This window comes from Carassius auratus, unplaced genomic scaffold (genome assembly GCF_003368295.1).
Source record: "Carassius auratus strain Wakin unplaced genomic scaffold, ASM336829v1 scaf_tig00002013, whole genome shotgun sequence".
NCBI lineage: Eukaryota > Metazoa > Chordata > Actinopteri > Cypriniformes > Cyprinidae > Carassius > Carassius auratus.
In genome coordinates this window covers 268,926-274,925 of record NW_020523420.1, presented here as the reverse complement: position 1 = coordinate 274,925, position 6,000 = coordinate 268,926, and the positions used below count along the sequence as shown (strand labels likewise).

The 6,000-nt window shown below is 35.4% G+C and overlaps 1 long non-coding RNA gene across 2 annotated transcripts; it reads left to right on the top strand.

The window, feature by feature from the left end:
- The first annotated feature begins 252 nt into the window (after nt 1-252).
- LOC113069652 (uncharacterized) lies at nt 253-3,713 on the top strand. Of its 2 annotated transcripts, XR_003279782.1 has the most exons (5): nt 253-418; nt 504-593; nt 1,028-1,098; nt 2,709-2,810; nt 3,230-3,713. It is a non-coding gene; the product is annotated as an uncharacterized LOC113069652 (long non-coding RNA). The 2 variants fall into 2 exon arrangements; XR_003279781.1 differs by lacking the exons at nt 2,709-2,810; nt 3,230-3,713 and having other exon boundaries at nt 1,028-1,580.
- The last annotated feature ends 2,287 nt before the right edge of the window (nt 3,714-6,000 follow it).

Genomic DNA, 6,000 nt, shown 5'->3' with positions numbered 1-6,000 from the left:
TATTCTTTTTATTAAAGGAAGGTAGAGTTATGATCTATTGAGCTTATCGGCGAGACGCCGATAACAAATCGGGGGGGGGGGGGGTAAAGTGTAACCGGCAGAGTAATCGCTGTCTGGTTGAAGTTTGTCCCTCTGCAGCTACGGTTACCCCCTGACGTCACTTAGCTAGCCGTGAGTGGCTAAACAACTCATTTGTGTCTGGCCAGTTGCTATAAAATCGTCTGCCTGTTAAGCTTAGAGATATTCTCTGACGCACGATACATTTTCAGTCCTGTTGCTGCTTGGGTATGTGGTTCTCCTGTGTCAAAGTGTTTTACTGATTGCCAGACGCTTCCGGGTAATCGCGCTGTGTATTGCTGAAGGTCCTGGGCAAAGCACACGCCGGGTAGCTTTACCACAATTTACTAGCATCAAGAAGGTATTATTTGTGTATTTTATTGTTAACTATAATGTGGGTGTCGTTGTTGGGATATATGCTTTTTAATGCACACATTTGCACACAGGTCTGGGGCAAAGTACCCGCCGTGTAGCTGTAACGTTACTGCCAGACGCTTCCGGGTAATCGCGCTGTGTGCTTTTGAAGGTCCTAGAAGGTAAAAAGTTTATTGTGTTATGAGTAGATCCAGTGTGTTAGGACTAAAAGCTTTTGAACACATGTACAATGAGTCTGATTGTGTTGCCCTGACATATTGTATGACTGTTTTATTGTCAACTCTTAATATAAATGCATTTAATGAATATGCTGTGTGTAACGATTGTTATGTAGGGTTGTGAAGACCAGCGCAAAGGCCTGTTTTTCCACCGTGTCAGTTCATATGTCAACATTGAGGCAGATTGCTCCTGCTGCTTTGCCTTGCCTGAATTAAGTTTTATATATTTCTTTTCTTTATTGTTTATTTTGCCGTAGCCTCCGTCTACTGCTCTGTCTGACTGATGTGGTATTGGCTGTGCTAGTAGTGTATAGCGTTACATTTCTCTATCCATTTTTCTAGTGATAACTTACTTGTTCTTTTCCTTGTCTTTCCAGAGTATTAGCGTAGCTGCTCACAAGAGAGGTTCCTGGTTCCGTCCCCACACCCTGCACCACGTATTGTAGTGGTAAATTGCACTTCACAATCTTGTTTGAATCATCGGCTTGTGGTGGTGTGTGTGTGCGCGTGTGTGTGTGTGCGTGTGTGTGGATGCATGGGATCGTGGGCTCCAGGTTCCAGAGCATGGGTGGTGAACGTCACGCGTATCTCGGACAGGTAACCTGCCTTGCCAGCGAATCAGTATTTTCTAGTTTAATTAGTAATCATACATTGTCCCCTGTAACAGCTAATGCCAGGTCTAGTCTCTATTAGTAATGTGTCTCTACGATGACGGTGTGGCTCTTTTAATGATACCATTGTATAATAAAGTTTTGTTACTGTTTTTCTACTGAGAACACGTCTCTGTCTAGTTCATCTTATGTGTACTCCGACGAATCTGCTTGCCTTAAATCAGGTATTTAGCAGTTCAGGTGTAAAGTATATCCTGGTGTGAGAGGCACCAGGTGGCGTAGTCCAGAACCTTTAAAATCTAGATCTGTTCAAAGCACCGAAAGGTCACACACACATAACTTTTTTCAAAACTAAACATTGAATGGATTTGCAGTGTTTTGTTGTGTTTTTGGCTTTTTCATCGCTCTTTTTTTTTCATGGCTTTATTGTCATGTTTTTTTGTCCCTCTTTTGTTGCTTTTCCAGTATGTTTATTTCACGTTTTACTCTCTTTTTTTTGTCACATTTTTGTTGCGTTTTCATCCTCATTTTTGTTGCCATTTTGATGCTTTTTTTTACGCTTTAGATTTGGGTGATGCCAAACTGGAGAGAATGTGCTCTGTTTAGGTGGGGCTTAAGAGGTTAAATTTATGATTTGACGCTGGGTCAAAATGCAAGGCTATTAATAAAATGTTTAATATCACGATACCGATAATATCACGATATGGCGATACTGCAATAATCAATATATTATCAGTAATAATTCACAATATATCATGTTTTTAGAAATAAGAATATATTTCTTTTTAATTAAATGAATCTCATAATAAAAACAACTGTCTTATCAGTTGCAACAAAACAGTCACAGACACTATTTTTGTTTTGCTGCAGATGATTTTTTTCACTCGGGAGAAATCGAGTGTAATCAGGGATGCTCGCATGGTCGCGGCTTGCAGCGTGTGAGCGGAATTACAAGCCGAGCCAAGCACGTTACAAGCACCTCCCGATAATTTTTAAACATGTTTTATCACCAGCTGTCCCCTATTGCCAAATCATACACAACCACGTCGATTGGGCTATACTTCATTGGCAGCAATCATACAGCGGGTGGATACACGGTCACTGTCACACACACACACTTTTCTCTCTCTCCCATTCGCAACATGACGGTCTCTGTGTTTAGCGAGAAAGCCCACGTGCTAACTATGTTGTGCCAAAGGTAACATTTTATCATTTGTATATGTACCTATAGTTGACTGTGAAAGACTTAAAGCAGGATAAATCTTCTTTTATATTGTTCCTGCAAAACATCACAATTATGTCTTTTCATGCTACCTTTATACTTTAAGACTTCAGGTAAAGACCTAAATATGATCACAATTACTGTAACTCTGTCCCCATCTTAGTGTTGTCCATGTTTCCGATTTAAAATGTAAAAATATATATTTGTGTGTGTGTATTCCTCTAGAGCCTTGAAGTCAATATGAAAAGACTGAAAAAAGATTGTCTGCTGAATTGTCTAATTCTCTACTTCGGGGAAGACCTGGACCAACTCATTAAGGAGTATCTGGTGAGTAGTTTTGCATGATTCCATAAGCTTTTATAATGATAAAGGATGCATCTGACACATTGCCACCCTTGCCCATGTGGAAGCAAAAGAAAGTGTTGCTGGGAAAGTGCTAATTTGGTCATATTTCAATGAGAAAATGCTGCTTTTTTAGCATTATTTCATTAAATTTTAAATTAGCTAGAGACCAAAACCAAGTCGTCAGCAGGGCGTTTTACTTACAATTTATAATCATCCTACTCAAAAACTTGCTTGTCTCTGGCAATCAGACGACGAATCCTGAGTCTTGTGTCTATAATATAAACCAGCTTAATCTCATCATCAACATTTTTTATTTGATTTTGGGAACTGTCTGTGTCCTTTTATGTCGGTACATTGGAAACTGGTTTCATCAGAATAACTTGTAGCTCGTCTTTTTTCAGTTGTCCAGAGGAATGAAGCTGAAACAGAGCTTGCAAGTTACACAATGGCTGTGTTCGTCACATTGACATTGACATTGGTATAGAGTTTGAAGGTGTGAAAGTGCTGAACAGGTTGCCATCAGTCGCACATGCATGTGCGATGTTATTTGGCCTAATTTATGTGCTGAACTTGAGCTATCCAGGTGAGCTGGAACACACCTTTGATACACTACAAAAGTTATTTATGGAGATTGAACCAAAGAAAATGACGCACAAAGTTCTCAGCCTCAGTGTTAAGCTGTGAAAGTAAATTAGCAAAGCGAAATACATTTGAATACATTGTATTTGGTTCCGTTTTAGAGCTTGTACTCAAAAACATTGCCGGTTAATGAATTACTGTTCAATGAAAAAAACTTTAAACTGACTTATTGTCAAGTTGTTTTGTGGTATAGATATTTGGGCACATTGTTAACATTAAAGGGATAGTTCACCCAAATAGCAAAATTATGTTATTAATGACTCACCCTCATGTTGTTCCAAACCCGTAAGACCTCCGTTCATCTTCAGATCACAGTTTAAGATATTTTAGATTTAGTCCGAGAGCTCTCAGTCCCTCCATTGAAACTGTGTGAACGGTATACTGTCCATGTCCAGAAAGGTAAGAAAAACATCATCAAAGAACGAATCACTCGATGTAACCGGATCTTCTTGAACCTGTTCACCAAATCGAACTGAATGGTTCAAAAAGATCCGGATACATCGAATGATTCGTTCACGAACCGGATATCACAAACTGCTTTTTGAACTCTCTCACAACACACACGGAAGAGAAGACAATGCTGAATAAAGTTGTAGTTTTTGCTATTTTTGGACCAAAATGTATTTTTGATGCTTCAACAAATTCTAACTGACCCTCTGATGTCACATGGACTACACTGAAGATGTTTTTCTTACCTTTCTGGACATGGACAGTATAACGTACACACAGCTTCAATGGAGGGACTGAGAGCTCTCGGACTAAATCTAAAATATCTTAAAACTGTGTCCTGAAGATGAACGGAGGTCTTACTGGTTTGGAACGACATGAGGTTGAGTCATTAATAACATAATTTTGCTATTTGGGTGAATTATCCCTTTAACTTTTAAACAGTTTTACAGTTATTAAAGGATATTGCATTACATTACTCAGGTTTTACATATTTTACTGTTTCATTGATTGGTAATGTGCTCAATATTGATGTGGGACTCTTAAGCACTTGTTTTTTATTTTATTTTTTTGTTAATCTAGCCAGGTTTGTACAGTGTAGAAACTGTATTGCACTTAATTGCTGTTACAAAAAAGGTAATACCATATTTACTGTCACAGCTGTGGATGTTACATGGTCTGCGAACATGTTTTAAAAGTAAAACGTAGCAATCTGTAAAAAAATAATTTATGTATTTGTTTTCTTAATTTATTTATTTTCTATTTTTTTTAGATGGGTATTATGTAAATATGTTCATTAGGGAAAACTGATTGTTTATTGAATAGTGGAGAAGGGGTAGGTTTTAATAAGCTTATGCTTCATCCTACTCCTTTTCGGACATGTTGGTTTCATATTATTATCATTAATTGTTTGGTTTGTTTGTCTTTTTATTTTCAGTTTGCTTTCTTTTGTTACTTGTTTTATGTTATGTTCGAAATAAAGCATTCATTCATTAAAAAAAAAGAGATGTAATTCTTGCAGAATTAAATTTCAGTCCTTTTGAAGTTAATTTTTGTGTCTTTATTTAAGGAAAATGAGCTACAGACCGAAACAAACAAGGTATTTTGTACAACAAAACTTGAATATGGGAGCAACTTTGGGTTTTTTATTGAGGCATTATAATATTGACCTACATTTATTGACTTTGTTATAATTAAAATTGATAGTTTGTTCTGAGTAAAAAAAAATCAACTTAAGAAAACCTAATCTAATAACTTGTAACAAAATTACATCAATTTTATTATTTTTTTTCCAAAGTAAAAATTTCAATTTATTTTATTAAAAACTGAAAATATTAGTTTTTCCAAAAGGAAAAAAAAATGATTAGAACCAAAGCAAAATTTTGATTTACATCAAGTAAAAATGTATAGTTTCAACTAAATCAAAAAAATTATTTGAGAAACTAATTACATCTATTTAATTAGCTTATTTCAAAGTAAAAACTTAACTTGGATGTAATTGTAAATGTTACGTTTTTCTAAAATAAAAACACTAGGTTGTATCAAAGCAAAAAAATGACATGTTCTTTGTAACAAACAATATTATTACTTTGGGTTAAAGTAAAATGTTGTGTTGGAAAAAATTAAAATTTTGATTTGACGTTAAATCAAAATTTATGGTTTTAACTAAATCATAAATACAATTTGAGAAAATCTAAAAAAAATTAGCTGTAACAAATTACAGCAATTTTTTTAAGTTAATCCAAAGTATCATTTTTTTCAGTGTGGCTGATTTATTATTCTGGATTACCCAAATAAAACACTGCTTTTGGATCTTCTCATTTGTGTGCACTTCGTGACACTAATCCATCTAGACAAGTTAAATCTGCTAGAAGTGCCACTAAACAATTTAATTGAACTGTTACAATTCTTATAAAGTTTTAATTGCATTAGTAAAGAAATTTCCAAAGCAAAATTTTGTTGTAGAATAAAACCATTATATTTAATTCTGGAAAATCCAAAATATCTAACACTAATCTTATATTGTTTGTACTATGCCTATTTTTCATGAATCCAGATTGTGTTTCTTCTATAATTGAATCTAGCA